Consider the following 24604-nt stretch of genomic DNA (forward strand, 5'->3'; position numbering starts at 1 on the left):
CCTGAAGACACGCATTGTTCAACAATACGCCGCCTCTTACACTAAGCAAACCTAAATTGGAGCATGTCTGTGATTGTCTGCATCAAAATAACAAATACTAAGGATTATTTTCCCAAGGGGAGCACAAACAGTGACAGTCGCGAAGCATCTCAGTGCCTCTAACTATAAAAGCAGCAGCGCCACTTCTATACAAAGAATCTGACGAGTAAATTCATCACGCAGGTGTCGAGAGCTTACCCTGACAGCAACCGAAGAAACATTATGATGTACTATTTACAATCCACCATCAAAAGCTCTAGCTCAAATAAGTCAGCTACATGAAAGGTTCAGAAGAGTTGAGGCAAAGAGGAGATAATGACTAGAGCAGCTAGTTGACACGTGTCATATCAATTTCAAAATTAGATTGTTAGATGTGGAAGTGATTTCTTCGCTTACAACATATTTATTAGCTGATGTCACCCTGCCCACAAAAACAACAGGATGCAAACCTCAGGGGAGGAAGATGACACCTTTGCTGCAATATATAGTGTGATCATTTACTCAGTAACAAAACCAACAAAACATATCTGCTGCATTAAGCCGAAGAAAAAAATTGAACTTTGATGAGGCTGATCAAGCAAGAATGATTTGGTGAGTACAGAAGTGAGTTAAACTGGATCCTCAGTGAAAGCAGATGACTCATTTAGCAAAAGAGACATTAATGGATGCAAAAATGTTACTTTTGCTTTACATCTTTGAGTGAGAGAGCAATCAGCAAGCATTTCAGCAGCCTGAAGGAAATTCAGAGAGCTTCCACAGGTGTCAATCATCATTTGGTCATGACCTGTGAAAGTCTGGTGTAGGTGTAGAAAATTTAGTATAATTACTGTGCCTGAGAACGACACGACATATATAAGAGTCTCACTGTTAAAATTCTAAAAATACATCAACACTTCTGGAGTTTTTTTTCCCCTTTATATTCTTCTGGTGTTATAGAATGAATAATCAGCGTATACTTGTAAAATCATATTTATATATAAAGTATATTGTGGAAAAAAACCCCACAACAAAACAAACCATATCTTCCTAAATTGGGAAAAAACATCAACACAAATAACAGGCAAGAAGCTCAGAGACACAAGTGAAAATGCGTGGGCACAAAACAGCCACATCTGGAAGATTCAGATGTTAGTGAATAAAAATAGGTTTGGAGCCTCGACTCCAGGGAGACAATAGAGGGAGGCAGTGAGGGAAATGCTGTCCTCAGCCTATGTGATGTAATAATAGCCTAGCTCTTTATGCTAGCTTTGCCGAAGGGGAGCAAACTTCTCACCTGTCGGTACTTTATGATGACAATAGTCAAGTGAAATTGAGAAATTCTGCAAAATAAATGCAATTTCCATCGAGCTTTGAGGTGAATGGAGGCTTTGTAAGGTGGTGCGTGTGAGAAAATGGCGGTAGAGGCCACATTATGATGGCTGGAACAGGTAGCATAGAAAAAGAAAAAAACTTTTGAGCCCATTATGTTGGTCTGTTATGGTTTACCAGAGAGCAGACTTGACTTCTTTGACACCAGCTGGGGTTGACAATGTTGCAGTTTCCCCAGACAAAGACAGAGTTCAAATTAGGTGTTTCCGTCTTATGTTTTGCAGGTTTTGTCTTTTTCAAAAAAGGCAAGATAACACTTCAAGGAAGCTTGAATCAATTCGGGAAATGTATGTAGTTTTTGTACATTATGAAGGGAAAGAAAAATGCACAAAACAGCAAAATGTACTTCAAAATCCCTTCACACATCATAAGGTTCAGTGTTGATGTCAGAGCTGCTCTGAGTCCAGGACAGAGGGGCAACTGGTCCGCCTGCAAGTGTGACCAAAGTTTAGATTACGGGGACAGCCAGATGGGGAAAGTCACCCCACCTCAGGAGGTAGAATAAGAGTCGCTCAGCCCATTTAGAGCTTTACAATCAAACAGTGGACCTAAGAGCTGATACTGTTGAACCAGAGAGTGGAGGGAGGTCAGACTAAAAGTATCGGGAGCCGGGCTACAGTGTTCAGTACCATTTAGTTCCATCTCAGAGTCCAGAAAACTACCGCGTGGCTGGAGATTAAGGTGTGGATGTCTCAGAACCTTTGAAAGACAGAAATAGCTTGATTTTTGCAACGGTGCAAAGCTGCCTGGAGTGAAACCCATTCTCTCAACCACTGGATGAGGCTGCTTGTCAAACTTAAATCAGAATCCAATAACACATCAAGATGTTTGACACGGGTTGGACAGCGGCGAATAGGTTGCCGTGTTATTGATTTGATGGAGTCAGGAAGGTCAAATAGGACAAATTCCAACTTCATTCAACTGTAGGACATTTTATACCATCTGGCACTTCAATGAGAGTAATAACTGTAAATTAAAGGGATTAAAAGTAGTGTCTGAGCTTTTGATTAAGTTTAAAAAAATCACGGGGTTAAAATGTGCAACGGACAAAAGGAAAAACCTGAATAACTGAGTTGTGAATGGATGCGGCGATGAATGTGAGAGTGACGTGAGTCTTACTGTATGTTACTGTATGGCTTCCACAGTCATCACATCTCAATAGAGTTGCACTGTGAGAGATTTTGAGCTCAAGTGATTCACAGCAACCTCCAGCGGCCTCAACATACTGTACCAGATGAGCAATTATCTCTTCAAACAGTGACGATCCCTCGTAGAGTTTAAGCGTTGATCCAGGGGAGAACCGAACCTATCCTGCTTGCTTCACACATCACTAAACCCTTTATGTAAATTTTTGCCTTCAGTTTCTCAACTATTTGAACAGCTGTTTCCAAGCTGCACAAATGTTGCTCCTTGCTTGATAGGAACACTGAGATCTGCACAATGAAAGCCTCCCATAGCCAGGTGGCGAGGATTAAACACAAGCAAAGAGCTTTGGAAGAATGCGGGAGTTTGTTTTGGCAGGTCCACCTGTCAGTGAGATGTTGACAGCTGTTGCAGACGCTCACGCAATAAAGCCTCTTGCAACTTGCAAGGGTGTGAGCAGCAGCAGCAGCAGTGGTGTGAGGACAAACCCCTCATGGTCAAGAAACTTGTTTGTGTTATGTTTTACTTCTCATTTGAGGTACTTCCATTCACTAGTACTCCTAAAATGTACTCAAACGACTGCATCTACCACACACGCCGAGTGTCTGAGATCATACTTGCTCCCGCCTCCAAACTTGCAAAAAGAAGAGGAGCTGCACGCTCTTTTTTTTTTGCTTAGTATTTCAAAGATGAGGATGGCAATAAAGCTTTTGACACAACTTCTCATCCAAGCTGGCATCCTTTTTTAGTTTAATATTATATGTCCAGGTTGCTGTACTGGTAGCGAAGTGTCACACTGACTTTTGCCGTATTTGTCAAGTATGTAGTTATTCACACGGACCTTTGGCCACTGTTGATGAAATTTTAACCACAATGCAACAGAAGAGAAATGGCAAGGAAACTACTTGGGGCACAAACTAGATGCCAAAGGCAATGTTGCTGTTTTCTTATGCTACGGTTCATGTATCCCACTGATGGGCTCCTCTGTGGAATTACACTATAGTGAGATGGACTTCTAAAATATGGACATCTTTCTGTCTTGTCCTTGAGCTCAGATTTGATACCTCCTGCATCCATGGATTTGGGTGGTAGAGCTTTTGCTGGCGCACAAGTGTTGGGCTAAATGTGAACATTTCTCTGGCATGACTGAATACCTTTAAGACAACCTTTTTCTCTTGTCTTTCCTTTTCTTTCTCTCCTTCTTTTTTTGTTGTAAAAGGCAACTACAGTTGGCGGCCCAACTGGAGGGGGTCTCTTGACTTCCAAAAAGCTTTGAGTGTTAAACAGTGAATTTGTGGGAATGGAATCAGCAAGTTTAATTCCCGTCCTGGAGACAGCATCAGCTGTACGAGCACAGGCTGTTCCGGCTGCAGCCTGCTGCATATCATGGGACAGGGTCTGTTTTGACAAGCGCCAGAGCCAGTGAAGCTGCCTTGGTCACAAATGGCAGAATGAATAAAAGATAAATGGCTGCTGGCATACCCAGGGGATATGAAGGTCAGCAGCGTCAAAGAAGCGCACACAGACATGCGCACACAAACCGCTGTGCACTCACACATGCTCCCCCCCCACCCCCCCACCCCCTCCCACCCCCATGTAGCCAAACACTACATGTCTACACAGGGGAGTGTCAGCTTTAATTAGATAATGGCTGCCGTTGTCACTCGCAAATTAAGTACACCAACATGTTCCAAAGGTAAAAAGCAACAACTTTGATTTATTTGTTGCTTTTGTCCAACTGTATTGAGATCTACCTGGTAAATGCAGCTATGACCTCCGATTCATTCAGACTCCTTTTGAGCTGCTCTCTGAATACACCGCGGAATTCACGCTACCATAAACTTGAGTAACGAAGACGGTAGCTCTGACATGAACCCCAAAATAAAAACTGGACTCTGACCTCTTCTGGTGCTGGCCTCCACGGGCATCCAGACACAAACGTCTCTGCATGTTTACAAAAAAAGTGGAATAATTTACTGTGAAGAAGACAAGTTAACCGTGCAAGATGTGATGAACTTTATGTCAAAAGTCACCAAATATTAAAGGAATAATGAGCGTATCTGCCTGTGATGCCACTTCTCCACAAGCTTTAAGAAAAATCTCTCCGGTCGTTCTGGTGTAATCCTGCAAATTAGCCGACTGACAAACATGCCGCAAACATGCCCTCCCTGCTGGATCGAATACATATTTTCATTTTGACCAGAATATCCACCCATCGTCATCTTCCGCTTATTCCTACACATTAAGGGTCGCGGGAGGGCTGAAGCCTATCCCAGCGTCAACAGGCGAGAGGCGGGGTACACCCTGGACAGGTCGCCAGTCCATCGCAGGGCCAACATAGAGACAGTCAACCATTCACACTCACATTCATACCTACGGTCAATTTAGAGTATCAACCAGCCTCGTCCCCAATTGCATGTTTTTGGACTGTGGAGGAAGCCGGAGTACCCGGAGAGAACCCACGCAGACACGGGGAGAACATGGAGACTCCACACAGAAAGATCCCGTGCCTGATCCCTTCTTGCTGTGAGGCCACAGTGCTAACCACTGCACCACCATGCAGCCCCTTGACCAGAATATTAAATCTGCTATTCATACAAATTCATAAAATCCACTTCATTTTATTTCCAGTCCCACTTTCCTAAACAAATTTATGCTTCAATTCTTTTCCCACAAAATGCTAAATGTTTTTGAAAAGTGCTATTGTAACAAGAGAGAGAGAAAAACTAGTTTTTGTTTTGATAATCATTTCCTGTGTCTGTTCTGAATTCTCATCTCACACGTCAGTGGAAGCTGGACTTGCGTCCATCAGGGTGATCTGATTCAACCTCGATATCGCCATTGTTTCACACCTTGGCCTTGATTACAATTCATGAAAAATGATTGTACGCACTTTTATTTTTCTACACAAATTGTTTTCTGACAATGTGTGCTCTTTAAATAGTGAGTTACTAAACGATCAAGATATTAACCAAATGACGAGTTAAGCAAGAGACGATCGGTGCTTCTAAACGTCAGTTTTGATACGTTTGCATTCTTTTGCTAATCCCTGCCTCCGTAACGATAATCTCCATTTAGGACTGACAGATTCAGGAAAAATATAGCCATGTCTACCTTGACTGATATACCAACTGTCATAAATCACAATATTAGATAAAATTATCATTCCTGTGTTACTACTCATATATATTTATTATTCACATTTTTAACTGCAAACGTATTGAAACGACTTTTGCGGGAATCTGTAGCAAATAAAGATGTTTTCATGAGTCAAGAGTATCATTTACAGGCTGAAATATTTCTGTAGCACCACATGACTTATTTAGTTTGCCTTCAGGAAAAAAAATGTTGTGATTTTATTAAAAATTTTTTTTAAAAACAATTATTTGTTCAGGCCAAAATATGATATAATGAATGAATTTGGCGTTTCACTCTGAGAAACCAAGAGGGGGCAGCATAGTTGTAGGGTGTTTTGGTCTCAACCAGTACAGTGGGAAACAAAGAAAAGCTTCATTCATTCATTCATTCAGTCATTTCAATCAACCAAGGTCATAAGCTTTGAGTGAAGGACTGACATCCCTGCCACTTCCGAGGAGACACTAATGGAACTCTGAGAACTGTCACAGTCCTGTGGTTAAGCTTCTCGCTACACTGACTCACTATCGCCTCTGGAGGAACAAGTTGGTACTTGCTGGCCTGTTTAGGCCTCTTGAGCACTGTGATAACGGTGTTTGGTAAAGGAGACAGCAGGTAGATGTTCATTCAACCGTGACAAGTCTCATTTTTATGCCTTTACATGCTGCGGCTTAATTACCAAATATGACCCAATCTCGCTCTTCCCTCGAGTAATCTCAAAACTTCCCTCACAGACTCGTCGGGAAGTCAGATTATTCACAACACATACTAATGACGACGGGCCTTTTTTTCTCCAACATCCAATTACAAGCTGTGTAAACAGCGTTCAAGGAGAGTTAACAGTGTTGTAATAGAACCATCAACTGTAAGACTCCCTCTGGAGCTCTTTAGTATAATACAGCCTTTGTCAACATAATTCATAGAAGAAACATGACATTTGCCAGGGCCAAAAGATTATTTAGAAAGCAGCTGATAAGGCCAAATTGCATGGGACAGATTGAGGTTGGGGAACATCGTCTATTAAACCCACACAATAGAATATTTTGACAGATTTAAAAACATCTTTAGCATCTTTTGATAGTGCCTCTTAATCTGTCAGAAGTGATTTCCATAGTTGGGTTTTCATTGTCGATCTTCTGGAAGGGTTTGGTATTACCGCATGGAGGACACCGATTTGTTCTGCTCTTCTGCTGAGCTTTGACTGCACAGTGACCTTGCTTGTGACAAATGTTTGGCCACGTGAGCGCCGTACTTGGCCGGGTTCCAGGAGAAAAGCCAATGCTTCGCTCTTAATAATTGCCTTCAACTGTTGGTGGAATATGGCAGTCAAGCGCATACCAGGATGAAAATGCACATCAGAGTGAGACGGCTCATATCTGCTGTATTGATTTGGGAGCAAGTGATTTATTCGATTAAACCTATTTTTCAAAAAAAAAAAAAAAAAAAAAAGCACCACAAAACCAAGAGGTTGCTCTCCCCTGGTTCAAAAGACATGTTATTAAAATTCAGAGACAAGAGTTTCAGTTATTGAGCTTTAGTGGTGAACTTTAGAACTTTTGGGTGCAGGAATTTGCCTTTTGATGTTTCAAGGAATGATTCATTGGCATCGAGGGAGATGTTTAGAAGTCTCTGACAAATAAATAGTATTTGAAGAACTTCAAACACAGTGACGACAAACGGGTATCTTATTTTAAGGGTTACTGATGTAGGATGGATACAGCAGGGACTCTGTTTTCGGTGCAATCTGCAGTCTGGTGCCAATGGCATTTTCTTGACCTTGAAATTTGCTTTCCCCATCTGTTAAGGATTTTTATTAACAGGTGGGGGTGCACAAACAGGTGGAGGTTGAAATTAATTGGTTTTGGTAGAATTCAGCATTAAAAACTGAGTATTTCAGGCGTGTTCTCAGGAGCATCTGACAGAGCTGATATAATTCAAATATTGATCAATGAAGCTGTCTTAGCTGGACATGCAACAGCTCCTGATTCATTCAGTCACATAACTGACACTCCAAATTATTAAAAGTCTATTCACAGTCTCAATGGTCTCCACGGGCTCTAAAATAGCTGCCAACACTCTCTGTTCTCTGTATCGGTGATGAGGAGAAGCCCCTTTTCCCAATGAACGCCTGATAACATCTGGTTTTTGTCTATTTATAAGCTCCGGCTCCGATCGCCATCACAAAGCGTGGGTGAGGAAGGTCATTTGCAACCACGGCGAGTGTTCAGGACTCCACGACAACATCTTAACGCTTCAATCTTGTCACATCCACAAGCTTTTGTCATCTCAGTCACAAATTCAGCCCATCTGCCTTCAAGCTGCGCTCCAACATCCTTCAGTCCACTGAATTTGAAAAACAGACTGAAGCAAAACATATAAAATAGTTACCAACCGCAGAAACACAGTCAGGGCCTCCGCACTGCTTTCAAGTACACAGAAGTTGAACAGACGAAACTCTTGGGCCTTTTGACAACAACTTTTACTTCGTTTCTGTGTGTTGACTGCATTTGTAAAGGACCAGGAAAAGAAAAACAAAACAAATGCAATTGGCTTGAATCAGCAGGTTTCTCCAGGTTAAAGACGACCTACTACAAAGTAAAACATGCGGAAAATATAAAATAACATTGTGAATGTAAATGTACAGCATGTTTTAAGCATCATAAAAGTTATTAATAGCATTCAGCACCAAAAATAAAAGTTTAATGTGATAGAAGTAGAAATGTGATTATACGCCTTTATTCTGTTTAATAATTTAGCAGATGAATCCAACAAGTATATGTCATTCTGCTTTAAAATGCACCAAGGATCTTCCCTTTATTTATTTAAATCCCTGCAGCCAATAAAACAGGGCCAGAATAAGACCCATAGGTCTAGTTCAAGGCTCTAAACCACAGTGGTGAATTACATGCGGAACGCAAACATCAGCAGACAGATTCATGGTAATATGTCTTTAACGTAAGACAGATTTATTCATATAAATGTATTAAAATGTCTGTAAAGAACATAGTGTTAGTTCAAGTTTCATTCAACAGGCTCGGCTTACTCACTTCAACTCTCTTCATTTGTAAATGTCGTTCATGACCCCAAACTTAAACTTGTTTTTTTTTCTGTTTCTGCTTCCTGTGCCTTCTGCATTGCAATCCACCACCTCCACTCCAACTCCTTGAGCTTTGCATGCATGTGGAAGGGCAGGAAGTCCCGGGACACAGTCCTTCGACCAAATAAAGTAATTGTGAATGGCTTAAGTGGTTCTGGACTGAGACGATGCGATGATATTCGTTGTTACAAATAAATCTGCTGCGATGGAGAAACTGTCGACAGATTGCTCACGTTTCTGTCCTCCGTTTCATTTGTTTATTCCTCTTGTGCCGTGGCTGCACACTCGGCCGTGTGGCATGTAGAAACGCCTCCTGCATGAGCAACGACTGCAAATCCACTCAGGAGAATCAAGCTTCTTTGGGACTCTCTCCTTCACGTGCAGAACTCTGCAGCAACTTAAACCTCTTTCCCAGTCAAAGTTTTTGTTTGAATTCATAACTCAAAGGAACAAAAAGAATCATAGCAGTCTTTCTTAGAATACACATCTTGTCCTCTGAGTTCACAACTGATGGATGAACACACCAACCCCACCACCTTCACCTGCCCCTTTAAAAGCACCGCTGTTTTATTTATATTGAGAAAACAGTGGCTCAGCAGAATAGCAGCAGTCGGCTCTGCTGAAACTGTCCCATCCTGCATTACCCCCCCCCCCACACACACACACACACACACACAACACACCACTGCTCCTCCAGCTTTTCTATCTCCAGGCCTGTGGATATACTGCCACGATTCACAATACATCAAGAGAGCACAGCGTGACAACTGGGTTACCCAAATCAGAGGTCACAGATTGCAATCTTTTAGAGCAACTAGAGGTGTCACTGCAGCAACACCTGACTGCATCTGAAATGGATATGTGGTCAGCGGGGCTGCAGCCTCCTCACGGCTACTCCTGCCAGGACAACACGAGCGCAAAAACTCACCGAGCAGACCAGAGACTGAACTTGTGTGTGTCCAGATAAGATGCTCAAAGTTCAGCGTTTGACCTTTAAAGCAGTTAAGAGAACCCTCACTGCAGAGTGAGGATTATTTGAGATTGTGTAATCTTCATCAGAAAATGGATGTTAACTTGGTGTTTTTCTGTGATTAAATCCACGCAAAAGAATCAGAGAGAGCTTGATAAGACTGTTACTATTGTGGACAACTGTCCACGTGTATGGACACAAGTTTGTCAGTGACCGTTCTCGCTGCCACTGTTGCCCACAAATCCTTCACCTGGTGATCTGATGTCAGTGTTACAAAACCAGAGGGTGACGACCAAAAAGACATCTTTGCTGATCAATGGAAAACAGAACGCGTATGAACATTTCCGAATCTACTTCCTCTATCGATATTAAATGGAGCGGGGACGCCATGTGATGTTTAAGGAGGTAATTGTTTCAAGTTTCTTCGCCAAGAAACTGAAACAATTTTATTTTGAGAGGAGGAAAGGGAGTTTCATTACTCAGTGCTAAATTTCTGTTTTAGTAATGGTTTTGTGTGTGTGTGTGTGTGTGTGTGTGTGTGTGTGTGTGTGTGTGTGTGTGTGTGTGTGTGTGTGTGTGTGTGTGTGTGTGTGTGTGTGGTGGGGGGGCTTGGTTTCTTTCTAAGTGTGATAACAGGTCAAGACCAACTCCCTCTATTCATTCAGTCTCTGTCACTGGAGTTTCCTCCCTGGACGCAGGTGTAATTCTCTCTCAAACATCTTTCATCAGTAGCACTGCTCTTCCTCATGTCTTAACCAATGATCTATCACCCCCACCCCTCCTCTCTCACCTTGAAACACATCATCGTCATCATCAGCATCCAGGGGACTTTATTCAGGCCTCTCACCACCCATCACACTCACCCCTCCCTCTTTAAGCTTTTTCATCAGGCCCTGACAGAAACTTAAGGGGTGTTGTTCTAATTCTGTTCGATTCTGGCATGGTGGCTCGACTCTGCGTGCTCTGATCCATCATATCCACTTTTCATGAGAGCTAATGGGGACCTATAACTCACCTCCAGCATAGCATAATAATATTGTCAGCAGATGCATTCAGCAGCACGTCGTACTTTAGCAGGCGACTCAGTGTACAGCACAGGATTTGGACTATTTATTTGTGCTTATTGTCAACATTTGATTTGTTCATTCTAATTTAATCAGGCTTTAAATACACTTGCATTGTTATTGAAAGCTGAACATTTAGCATATTAGCACAGGATCAGTGAACCTCATTTTTGGGTTGTGGATTTTTTTTTTTTGTTATTGTTTGAGGCTTCAAAATTCATTAGCACCTGCTAAAAACAATCCAGTCCCCCCCGTTGCTTCCCCAATCACAATTCTCAGGCACTGCCGCTGCCGCCGCAGCAAAAGAGATGGAGAGGCGGCTGAAAGGAGGAGAAGGAAAGAGGAGGAGATGGTGAGGGAGGGTTTGTTCACTTCTCAAATCTGATCCCAGTGGAGTTGATTACATACAGCTTACTCCTTCAGTGGCAGGTCTTGTTGATGACATGATAGAGGATAGTGACCCAGGGGCTAAACACACCATAGGCTGAGGTATCGCATCACCACACTGCTGCAGGTCTGTATTTGGATTAGCAGAGAGCCTGACATTGTTTTTTTGTTGTTGTTGTTGTTTTTTTTCAGTCTTCTGCCATAGACGATGACAGACTGGTCGTAAAGCTGGGACAGACACATTTCTCACAAGAGTTGCCACATAAATGATTTAAAGTTGCAATTTCTAGATGATCTCAAGACATTTTTCTCACTCCAAATCAGTAGGGGGCAACATTTTGCACAGAATTCTCTAAATGAATGGCCGATGCTAGCTTGGGCAGGCTAAAATTTCTCTCTTACAAATAATAAGTACCATAAAAAGGTTGATAAATTGGATCTGATGTGAAAGTTGAGACGAGCTACTTTTCGCAAAAAACGATGCCTTGAGTTCAGTTGGGGGGGGGGGGGGTGTAGTGAGTGTCTGGTGGGTGGAGATACACCAGATTTTGCAACTAGATTCTGCTGTTTTGATTCCTGCTTACAGTCATAGATGTCAAGACTGTGTAACAAGAGGCCACTGTTCATTTCCTCTTTGCAAGTGCAAGTCTGACATCCTCAACTGTAAAGTATTGTTGTAACTATGACGATGGAAATTGTGGCTGTAGCCTCAGGGCTAATCCCTTCACTTTAAACAGTCAGGAAGAAAAACATGGGAACACTTATTGATCTGGAGCACTGCAGCTGAAACACACACACACACACACACACACACACACACACACACACACACACACACACACACACACACACACACATACCACACAGGCTGATGCAGGAATAAAGGTGGAACTCCATCTCCATAGCTGCATCTGCTCCGTATGTCTTTGTGGTCTGTCTACATTACCTTCTGCAAAACAACATGGTTGAATTCCGCTTTTTACTTTCCCCTAAACAACTTCAGAAAAATGCATTTCATTCCATCCGGGGACTGGACTTTTTTTTTTCTTTTTGGTTGTTTTGTTGTGTTCTTCCTTGACTCAGCATATCTGTATTAATGAATTCCCAAAGGCGCTCAACCACAGGGTATTGTTGGTCCAGCTTTAATAAAATTCTAATTACGCTTCAAGGCACACTATCCAGCTTTTTCTGGTGACTAGTATTATTGGAAAGCCTTAATGGACACCAACACACCCTCATCCCTGTAAAGTAAGTCCTTCTATTGGCAACCAGTAACACACCGCTTATCACGCGGCCTTAAATCCCATTGTGGGGTCATCATGAGGTTAAAGGACTCTATCATCATTTATCTGTCCAGCTAGCTGGGAAGAGAACAGAGCTGAATTCCTATAGATCTGCTGCCTCATATATGGCGTAGTCCACAGCCTCCATTGATCGGGTCGTAAAGCCGTCAGATTCACAAAAAAGGGATGGAGAAAAGGCTTTTCTGTTGCGGCTGCCACTGCAGTATTTCGACATCCACACAGATTTTGTGTTCAGTTCAACGGATTTACAGTAAACCTGACTTAAATAACCAAGTACCGACCTAATCTTCCTATAATGTGTTCATAAAAATGCAAAAAAGGTTTTGTCTTACTAATAATGTCCTTTTCAGGCTCACAAAAAAAAAAAGAAAAAAGAAATTTCCATCAATCAGGCATTGCTGTTTTTTTAAAAGGACATTTGGACCGTCACTTGGGAGGAGCAGCACGATCCAACATACATTTTTCTTGCTGGTGGTTTGTCAGGAGTCTGTCTTTCTTTTTTTTTTTTACTGATGAATGGAGTGATCTGTTGTATCGGCAGCCAACAAAGTCAATTTTTTTCCTCAGTCAGACTCTCTTTCAAATTAATACAGCCTTGAGGGAAAAGTTCACTCAAATTCAAAATGCAGCTGCAAAATACATCTCCCGATTGAGAAAGACAAAAATGCATTCATTTGAGGAGGACTGTTCGCCGACCGTAAAAGTAACATGAAAATTCTCTCTATATGATCTTCCACAAGGATCATATGTGGAAAAAATACTTTTCATCCTGCATCATTAGTATTTGTAGCATGTCTGGTTCTTCCAGATTAATTTAGACCTCATGATAGTAATTATCTGCAGTACTTCTAAGGCTACAGTTTCTCTGATGATGATCACGGAAGGTTCACTTACACACTCCTGGAGGTGTCAACCATGTAGCCTGTGTGTGTTCAGAGTAATCGAAATTTTAATCAAATTTGGTGCCGTGACAGCTGACCAAATGCGCTCATATGGACCGTGTAATAAAAGGTGAAAGCTCCCGAACAAGTAAGTTAGAGGGAAATATTTTGTCAACAAGAGTTTTCTAAAGTCGAGAATGAACTGTTGGGCTTTCATGGTCAGAAACTCCTGGTGGTGCTAACAATGATCTACAGCGCCAAGTAAACTATCGATGAACAACATAAAGTCAAGGACTTGAACAACTTCACTAAGAAGAGAATGAGCGCAGGCTGTTTTGTGAACTTCAAGTTACAAGGTCAATAACTTACTGTCAAGCTCCTGTTTACAATTGGATTCAAGCAATTGGAGCAAAATTATAGTTTTGCTTTCTTTTTTTCCTCTGTTTCATCATAATATCATCATTCGAAATCAGGATATCATATTTAAACAGCTTTGACGTTATTTTAACATTTTCAGCAAGCTACAAAAAAAGAGTAATAGAATACGTATCTGGCTCAGTGATAGTAGAGGAGATTTATGTGTGTGTGTGTGTGTGTGTGTGTGTGTGTGTGTGTGTGTGTGTGTGTGTGTGTGTGTGTGTGTGTGTGTGTGTCTCAGCTATGTTTGCCTGCCTCCCACCTGCTCAAAAGTGTGGCTGTTGAACATCCGTGAATTATATACTCATAAATTCTTGGATTTCTTCAAAGCGTTTTTCATGCACCCTTTTTTTTTTTTTTTTACAGGCCAAAAAAAACTGCTATCATTTGTTAACATCAAGCTTTTCTCTGAATGGGAAAGGGTTTAATTAGTTCCTGCAGGACACACTGGTATTATTATATCAGCTCTGATTGGCATTGATCAGAGTGCAGACCCCCGATGATGAGTTGCAGCCCTCCTCCAGCACAACGCTATGATCCATGTAACATCTCGGGCCACAAATGCCAGCCGTCTGAGTTGAAGCAGCACTCAAACATGGTTAGGCTGGTCCGTAGTTCCAGGAACAGACTGGAGCAAAAGCTATAAACATTCTGCTTTTTACTGTCTGTTGCTACTGCTCTTAGAGAAGAGGCAACAAACAACGCACACACACACACACACACACACACACACACACACACATATATATATATATATATATATATATATATATATGTACAGAAAACTAACTTCAGTACCTTGATCACTAGCAAATATTGCCTTCTATTTCCTCAAACAGATACACAGCACACATAACTACTGTCCACTGCCTGAAAATCCAACACTTTTGTCACGTCACCGGGTCGGATGGGTCGCGCTATTCATAGACTGAAGAATACACTTTGATATTATGAAGACGCCCACAATGGAGTGACCCGGTCAACCCACTCCCCACCTCACACTCTCTTCTCTTCATCTCCGTATCTATGACTTACTCACAAACACAGCGCTTCAGGCGATGTTGGCATCTATTGTTGATTTTTATTTCACCAAATTGTTCAAAAGATTGATGTCTCGAATGGAAAATGATATGTAGAAACAAAACAAAGGCAGTCAGGAGAAGAAGATACAAGATAAAGTGAACATGTTTCAGCATGACTGTTTGCAAAGAAAAGGACACGTCTAGCAATTTGGGGCTAAAAAAGATAAATACAAAAAGTATTTTACTCTATTTTCACTCATAGAAAGCTCTTGTCAACCACAAGGTCTCCAGTAAAACACTTAATTACCATGCACTGCACGAACAATCTAGTATCATAAGGCTCACCAGGGGAAGAATGGTGTCTTTCTTCTTGTCCCAAAAGCTGGCATGTTTCTTTCATGTAACTGGTCCTTAAAATAATCTGGCTAAATAAAGTGTAAAACGTTCAATTGCACTGCGATGGACAGGCGACCCCCCCCCCCCCCCCCCCCAGGGCCCTTAATGGATAAGAGGTATAGAAAATGGATTAATGGAAGGACATTTAATTGTAGGTGTGGCTTGTCTGAATTTCCTCTTGTGCTCGTCAGTGATATTTTCCTGCACTGTCAACGTCTTGTTCAGCACTCCAGGGAGGGAGGTCATCAAACATGTTTAATTGGCTAATTTGTCATATGATTGTTTTGGATCCGTGGCCCAGTCGCCTGCACACACATTTGATTGAATAATTAGCCATTTCAGGCATATAATGAACATGCAAATCAATATAGGATGCTTGGAAGAAGCTGAGCAAGCTATAAATAAGCCCATCGATCAAAGGCACAACTTCCTTGTCTTGAAAGTGTTCAAAGCTGCAGGGGTTTTGGTGAAGTCGAAATAGAATTAGAGGCTACAAATTTGACAGGAAACACTATCTGTTGGTTGCAACATATAAATAGACCTGCAGCATTTCCAGCTGTCAGGTTAAGGTGCCATGTGTTGTGTAGGTAATTAACAAAATGATGAAAATGAAACCTCTCAACAGTATTAATGTCAGGTAAAACAACAACCATTTCATTTCACTTTGGTTCACTCTGGATAGCAAAGCTTTTTTTTTTCTTTAATCAATGCTGCATGAAGTTGAATTAAACATTCACAGGCTATGTTGATGTCCCCCCGCCCCCCCCCCCCCGGTATTTTTTTTTCTTATTCAATACCTGCCTTCATTTTGATTGGTTGGTTTAGTCACATGACACAGTGGCAGCCAGTCGGAGGAGGAAACACTTGAGCTGTTCCGTGCCATGTGGTCAGCAGTTGTGCTTTGGAGGAGCATCTCGTGTTTATGTTCACGCTTCAATACTGGGCAAGCATCATGTCATGGGATCTGTTGCATTTGAAGGTTTAGTTTGTTTCATTTGAGCATTGTCAGGCTAATTACGAGCAGCAGCTAATTGACATCTTTACAGCTGGAAGAATCTAGGACTGTTTCTGTTAACGTTCAAACTGGTGAACCTAAAGCACGTTATTTACAGTGGTTTGCAGCTCGTTACACATCATTTGAATGTGTAATTCATATCGCGTTCCGTGATGGTGCGATCCCTGTCATTGTGTGATTTCAGTTTTTACAAAATGTTTCGACGAGAATGAAGACAACAGCAAGGAGTGTCAAACTTAACTCCAGCCTCAGACTCGCTGCGGACGCCTGTTCGCTGTCTGTCAGTTTGTGCAGACACACATTGAGGACAGAATAGAAATCATCACAAAAGAACTGAACACAGTGTTTGGATGGAAATAATGCAGGGAATATTCTCTTGACGTAAATACACTGAAACTTTCAAAATTCTAGCCACAGGACAAATTACAGCTCATTTTGCAATTCTTACCAGCAGAAATGCATCTTTGTGTTCTTATAGACGCTCCTTTGCTTTTAGAGCTTGAGGGACTTTTTTTTTTTTGTTGCATTTTTAGGACAGAAGAAATTAGTTGATCTACTTTGGTTAAAATATGTCTTACTTGCTTTGAGGTAAAATATACTCCCACACATCCTACAAGAGTAGAATTAATCTGTCAGCGATTAGTAGTAAGTACTAGAGCTCATTTGTGGTAGAGGCTGGATTACCTGGAATAATCAAGAACGTTTTGGATGCCATCATGCACTGACCCGTCTGGTCATTTTTTTGCACGTGCAGTATGCTTACTTCGTTTTGTCAATTCCTCTGGTAATAGAGGCTTACATAAACGAACAAAAATTCCACTTCAAAAATCCCTAAAGAATATATTTTCCAAACAGAGAACAGCAGCTGGTTCTAATTGCTCTTATAAATAGGTTAAATAAAGCCTTGTGTGTCTATAGTGTGTACTCCCCTAAGGAACACACAGATAATGAAAAGTATGCACAGTAAATGCAGGCAGAATAAATTAAAAGTGCTTTTGTGGGAGAATCCTCAAGGGTTCTTTTCTTTACTAAAGAATATAGTCTTTAGTTAAAGGTATATACTGAGTCTGCGGGGTGGATTAATAATGAGATGGATTACATTCCTCCTCAGTCTATGGAGGAGAAACTCAGTACATGCAATTTTGTGACTATTACACAAAGATTGGGCTGAAAGTATCATAGATGTATTGTCCTGCAATTCCAATACACAGTTCTGCAGGGATGAAGTATTTTTGTAGTTCGACCCAGAAGTCAGCGTCATCACGGTTCCGCTGACCAGTTGTTGGAGTCTGGATTATTGTAGGAAAAAAAAGAGAAAGCTTTGTGGCAAAACAAACATTTATGAGACCATTTATGTTTCACAAGATCATCCTCACAAATCTTCACCACATATATGACTTTTTGCGTAAATGCACAACTCCAACGTCATCACAACCGGCTTTGCGGCTGCTCTGATTTTCGCCATGACGACGCTTGAGTACCTGCAACAACCTCGGTTGTCTCATTCAGCCTCTTGTTAGCAACTGCTGGTTTTAAGACACTTAAAAAATCATTGAAATTCTCAAGTACAGTATTTATTGATATAAGTTTTGTGAGATGGAACAAAATGTTCCCGTCTTTGATGCCTTCTTATTCATCTTATTGACATATTATTCCAGGCATTTAACAAAAAACCAAAAACCAAAAAACCAACCACTGACTTGAGAAGGGACCAAACGTTGAAAAATACTAAATTTCATCAGGGTTTTCGCACTCAGGGCCCTATTTTTCTCTATGAAAAGGGAAAAACTAAACAGGTACAAAAAAGATCAAGAAAAGTGCTTGTATACGAGGAAGGAGATCGCAGTTCCATTACAGGTAGGTAGTTGTAGAAATTGCTTTTGTGTTTATTATTCAAGGGCATGTTGACATGTGTGGATGAAGTATGGAATGGCATCCGCTCCATCCAACACATATCCCTCCATCACAGTATTGCTGTGCTATCATCATGATTCGTGTAGTGAAGATGATTGCTTGGGCCTTTACATGGCCGCGAGGAGGAAGAAGAGGGTGACAAGTGACTCCTGTGAACGGCTTAGTACAAAAACAGTAATAGAATATAGTGAAGATCTTTATCAAGAGAAGGTAGCCCCCCCCCCCCCCCCCCTCCCCCCACTGCATTTACTTAGATTATACAAGCTTCACAAATGTGTACTGCCTTTCAGAAAACTACTTGTACTTCTTGGCTGGAAGAAGAAACCCACACATATGTAGGAGGAAAATGCAAACCCAGCACCTCGCTGTCTGATCGGTTCAATCTCAGGCTCCCTGTAAGTGTGTTGTGTGACTTCCTACCAGGACCTGCCTTTCAATTTTGGAGTTACAGCAGGTTCCTGTAATGAGCTCTGAATTTGGACTGTGAGGCTACGCTCTTACTTTTCTTCTCGTGGCGTACGACGTTGGCTGGCCTATGCGTCTTTAAATAACAGCCTAGCAGTTAATTTAACTCTCATTGTAGGGGTCCATTTTTTTCTTCTTTTTTTTTTTGGTCTCTTCAGCAGGCTCGTGAATAAATAAAGAAAGCTCCTAAAAGTCGAACACCATCTTCGTCAAACAGCTCAAGCGATAGGTCCTCTGCACCACGTCCTTCGGTAAATATTGACCGTCCCCATCCGCAGTGACATTTGGCCCTCCCTCTCTCTTTGAAGCCCAGCAGTTGGTCCCCCACATATCTTGTGTAACTCAGTCCGTGATTGCAGGATTACCTAACCTTACCCTCTGATCAAACAGACCAGGTGGAAAATACACCTGAACGCTACTGGTGTCAGTAATAATCCTGCAGCTAAAGCAGGGCTGCCCAAAGTAGGGCCCGTGGGCAACGTTTGGGATGGGAAGAGGGGCCAAAATCATCACCTGAGCCAAATCAGACGTTTTTTTGTTGTTGTTTAGAACTCAATTTCATGTGTATTAATTATAGTACTGCTCCTTCCTCTTGAGGGCTGGGTTAGAGGAGCTACATAGTCTCACAAGACTCAGTGATAAAACACAACAAACTTAAGGATCCTTTACCATATTTAAGCCCCTCATGCTGGTTGTCTACTGCATCCATCTTCATTTAGCCCTAACAAGGACTGCTGAGTTATCATGTATTCAGTGACATAAGCAGGTGCTTGTGTCATAGACAGGGAAAAAAAAAAAAAAACTGTGAAAATCAATGAAAAGAGGAGGCTAATGACTTCATGTCAATGCCCTCCACTCCATACAACTGTTCTGCTACTCAGATTTATTCAAGGTTTAGTGTACTGAAAGGTACATTTGTCTATTTGAAGTAGATGTATATCAGTGTAAATGCTCTGACCTGTATGAGTTGCGTATGACCTGACTTTTTAGAATCCGCTGGTGAATTAATAAAGTGGTATTGAATTAAATTACATGTCACCATTCAGGACCGGCTCTTTAATGTAATTTCCTCATGTGGATCCATAAACTGAGCTTGTATTCCCCCATTCTCCGCAGCATATATCAAGCATTAATTCTGTTTTCTTACCGTTGAAAATGCCACAACAAGCACCGAGCTTACACACACTGAGGTTTTCTCTGTTGACCTTTGCCTTTCACTCAATCGTGTCTTCTGTTGTCTGTCACCTGGCTGTAAAAAGGCCGTCTTAAATATCCACAATCATCCACGCAAATTTGTTATCACAAATTTTATGATAGCAAACAAGCTTCTTTTTTAGAATCATGCATCTTCTGTCGCACGTCAGCGTGTGTGTGTGTGTGTGTGTGTGTGTGTGTGTGTGTTGTGCTGTTCTTAGTTACAAAAAACTTAATCTAATCCTGCATCCACTGATCTGATACACAGCAGCAGATCAGCACATAATCTGAATAGAATGAACTGGAACATTAATCTCCCCTGCCCTGAGTGCTACAGAATTAAGTAGGAGAATTTAACCAATTGTTGGCTGACAGACTCTTGATTTTATGTCAAAAAAGATTTTGTGTCAAAAAACAGGAGTTTTTTTTTAGAAGAAGAAGAAGATTGATTAAAAAAAAAACACCATTTTCAAAACAAAAACATGCAGTGTATGAGATAAATCCACCTGAACAAAAGCAGACGTCACCGCAACTATGACTGAGGATCAATGACTGTTGATCATTACGACAACAACTTTAAACCACAGAGAAAAATGATACCTCCTGACGCTTAAACAAAGACCGGTAGGCACAAAGACCCTGCAGCTGATGGTTGTTTTAATGTCCTTGCGAACTTAATGATGCACAGGTCTAGAATTTAATGAGCTTATTTGTCTATGACAGTGTTGTTGTCTATGACGGTGCCAGATCTGGCTTAGAGGTTGCTGCATTAATGTCACCACAGAGTGATTAAAAGAAAGCAAGAAATGCGTAGGAGGTTCAGAAACCCTTTACTGTACACAAGCTGATCTTGCTGGAGTGCCTCACCGCTGGGAGACACACAGACGCATCGTTAAGGTAGAAGGTCTCTAGAGGCAGAAATCTATGATGCATCCTGAGCATGTTTTTCTGGCAGAGCCCAAGAGATTCGTCCACAAAGAGTTCGCTCTGCTGCTACACCAGGAAGGCAGCTAACAACAACAAGGCCTAATTTTATAGACACAGCCTAATGACAGATGTTCATTACTGTTGCCATGCATAGACGCTTAGTTTGGTGCAAAATACCAGCTGATGCTGAGCAGAAGTGACAAACACATTTCTGAGGAGTTTCTTTTGCGGTGCTCAGGTCATGTCGCGTTCACTCTAATGTGATCGATAGACTTTGGTACGTGCAAATCCCTGATTGTGATCCGGTCAGTATGTTTCAGATTTAGCATACTCAACGGGAGAATGATATCGATCCTCTGCGTGCACCTAAAATGTCTGCAACAGGCCGTTATGCTTCATAAAGGCGTGATGTCACCCACAACAGCAGACTGCAATCATGAAGCGGAGCTCATATAAATCTTTGATTCATCTCCAACAGAATGACGCAAAGGCAGAGTAAAATCCTGTACCGTTGTGTACAAAAGTAAAAAGGTAAATCAAGGTTGATGAAACATATCAGAGAAGATTTGTCAGAAGGAAAACGTCTGGAGGTTTTCCACCTCTATGATCTTCCAAATAACGGGATGTGCCGAATTCATCGAAACCACTTGCTTGATGGACTTCAACCTTGGCCCAAACTGCAGAGATTCCTCGCCTCCGCATACACCCAACACACTGCCCTCTGCAGATTGCACAGGCTTTTGTGCACCACTTAATTTTCAATCAGATCCAATCCTGGCTAAGTTGCCATGCAGTGTGAGGGGAAAATGGGGGTCATGTGCTCTCCCCAGTGCTAATGAGAAGCTTCAGTCAACACATGGCTGTCATTTTTTATCCTGTCTTCCATTGCAGATAAGAGGCAGAGAAGGTCTGGCTGTCAAGGCCTGTCCATTGCCATCATCCAGCTCGGATCAGAACCAACAGTCCCTAAACTTCTTTGCATATGGGTTCCACTTCAAAAGCAGTAATTTTCTTCGCTTGGAAGTTTAAGCTTACCGAGGGAAATAATTGTCTGTCCATCAATTTAATATGCTGAAGAATCTCTTCAGGGATGAGATACCATTGTTGTGTCTGCTGATGATATGTGCTCTCATTAACACTGTAATTCCACTTTTGCATATTAATATGCACAAATTATAAATTCAGGCTTTTCCAATCCATCCTTTGTACTAATACCCTAAAAGTAATGCTTTTTAATTAGTATATAATCCATGTAACTGTGAGCCAGTCCTGAGATGTCGACTCATTTATAGACATTTTTGCTGGTGACAAAAGTGAGTGTTTCCAGCGTTAAATTTGTAAATTTTTAAAAGTTTTTTTTTTTTTTAGTTTGTATTTTAACTCCCTGATCTTTCCCGAACCCTAATCAAGTGGCTTTTGTGCCTCGGCAGACCATTACAATGATTTTAAAATATTTTCCCAGAGAATTAAAGGGACGACCGGAAATTTGCTTGAAGTTCTCACGGCAGGTGTTTGTGTGCTGACTGCTGGGGTTGCTGGACATTTGTCATCTCCTTGTCGTGTTTTCAGAGTATCTGCCCATCAAGAAACTCTGTATAGGATCAGGACTTTGGAGAGGAATAGAGAAGAGTAGAGTTACACAAAAGCTACCCGGGCAATTTTTTTCATGAATGTTGGTGAAGCACAGAACTGAGAACCCGGTAAAATCTGGGACGGATCTGAATCAGTAGGCAGCGTTGAAAAGAAGGTTGTGAAATTGTTTGAACGCACAATTTAAAAACCAAATCAGTGTGTCCACGCATTTCATGCATGAGACCTTTTGTTTCATCATATATGCTGGAGTCCTGCCTCTCATGTTCATTGCAGTAATGAGCCGAGTCCACCTGCATACTAATAAAACATACTGTGGAAGTGCCAATTAAACAGTAATGATATTTGAATTTGAATAAAAAATGTATACATCTAACATGTATGAATATGTATTTATTCTCATGTAAGTGTATTTTCATGTATTTTTCAGAAAATATGAAATGGACCTCTCAAATATTTTTGATAAATGTATTGTCCTCGCACAGACACAAACAAACAGAGAGGCAAATTAGACCAAATGCATATAATTGATGGAAGTAATGAAAAAAAAAGTAGAATTATCCTTTGATGGGGATGACGATGGTCATAACATGCACCTGGAGGCAAAAAATAATCGAGTGCCTCGTTTAACTTGCGGTCCAGGTGAAATTCCATTTCATCCACTAATTTCCACTGAATCAAGAACGGTAAAGAACAAATTCTGTAGCTCCCTCAGCGTTTTCTAAACGTGTTTGTTCTATTTGTAATAAACAAACAATTTTTTCACAGCAGAATCATTGTTAGGCAGCCCATCTGTTTTTGAAGAATCAACTCTACACCACTTTTCATAAATTATGGTTCTTGATTAAGGTTAATGTTTGAATGCTGAGAAGAAAACAGTGCCTTCAGCAAAGATTACTAAGTGCTCCAACAGGTTTCCGTGCCCTTTCCCTGCTCTCATCCAATGAGAAATTGATTACATATCAGTCACAGTAAAAAGAAAAACTGTCTGGACTTAGCAAGAGCTGTGATGAGAGGAAGAAAGAAAGGGGCCTGTGCTTTTTTTTATTCCTTCTGTTGGCTTCTGTTGATCTGATATTGATTGTCTGACATTGGTCAAATATCCCTCTCTGCATTGCGGATTGATGCTGATTGGGTGTAAGAAGGGTGTGTGTGTGTGGGGGGGGGGGGGGGGGGAGTGTCTGACAGGACCGGGTCACATGAGAGAGCATGATTAGGACCCTCACCCACCGAGGATGTGTCATTGATTTGAATGTCTTTTTCTGTGGTCGCTATGAAACATATGCTTTGATTATTAACGTTGGCGCTCCTTCACTGTTGCTGCTCACTTAATGTATGCCAAGTCACGAGGCCGCCGTCATCAGGGGACTTGTATTTTGGCAGTTGTATAGAGAAAGGGACAGTTGTGCAAGCATGTTTCTCCTCCCCACTGTTGGTGCCGTTCATCTCTAAATTGAACAATTCAGTGGTGGAGTCACGTCCACCCAGATAAGAATGATCATCTGACTGACTATCTTGTCTTCTTCTTGCTTTGGCTTTAGAATATGAGAATCTTGCCCCTAAAACTTCATGTATGATTTTATAAAATAAACAAGCTGCACAAATATTTGGAAAGTATGGGCATTTTGCAGCAGTTTTTCTTCACTCTGTATAGAATAAAGTCAGGTTCCCTTACTCCACTGAACCTTGGTTTCAGGGACTAAGAATAATTGGTGTGTTTATGCAATCAATGTTAGACAGCAGTAAAACCTCTCCGGGGAAATATGAGCACCACAGCAACACCACCTGCTCCTGCCTCCAAAGCATGAAGGAGCTCTATGGCTGTGTTCTTCTTTCTGTGCTTCACATTCATTATGGGACACTCAGATCTCTTCCCTTTGTTGGATGTTTGAAGGCAGGTTTAGACCGAACAATCACAGCGAGACCAGACGGGACCTGGAACCACTTGCAGCTCACCGATCGGCAGCGTTGGTTTAGACTGCTGCAGCTGGATGAGAGATTTCATTACCATAGCAAAGACTGATCTGCTAACTACCTGCCTGCTGCCTCAGGGGTTGTTTTTTTTTTTTTTTTCTTTTCCTGTTGTTGCCTGATAATTTTCAACACCTTGAAATGTGAATGAGGATTTTTTAAAAAAACAACAAACTCTCAACTATTGTGCAATGTGACTAAAGGGCTGTTTGTTTGCTGATCCTGTCTGAGTAAATTTAAAGTCAAACAGTTACGGCTGTTCAACAAACAAACTGATAAGCTGTTACTCCCCCCTTCCAGAGGTC

The 24604-nt window shown here is 41.4% G+C and overlaps 1 protein-coding gene across 2 annotated transcripts in view; it reads right to left on the bottom strand.

Moving 5' to 3' along the window:
- Positions 1–24604, bottom strand: part of fstl5 (follistatin-like 5) — a 157340-nt gene that overhangs the window by 70961 nt on the left and 61775 nt on the right. The window lies entirely within an intron of this gene.

Source organism: Aulostomus chinensis, chromosome 13, assembly GCF_037954235.1.
Source record: "Aulostomus chinensis isolate RoL2024-O1b breed Wild chromosome 13, RoL_Achi_v1.0, whole genome shotgun sequence".
In the NCBI taxonomy this organism is placed as follows: Eukaryota; Metazoa; Chordata; class Actinopteri; order Syngnathiformes; family Aulostomidae; genus Aulostomus; species Aulostomus chinensis.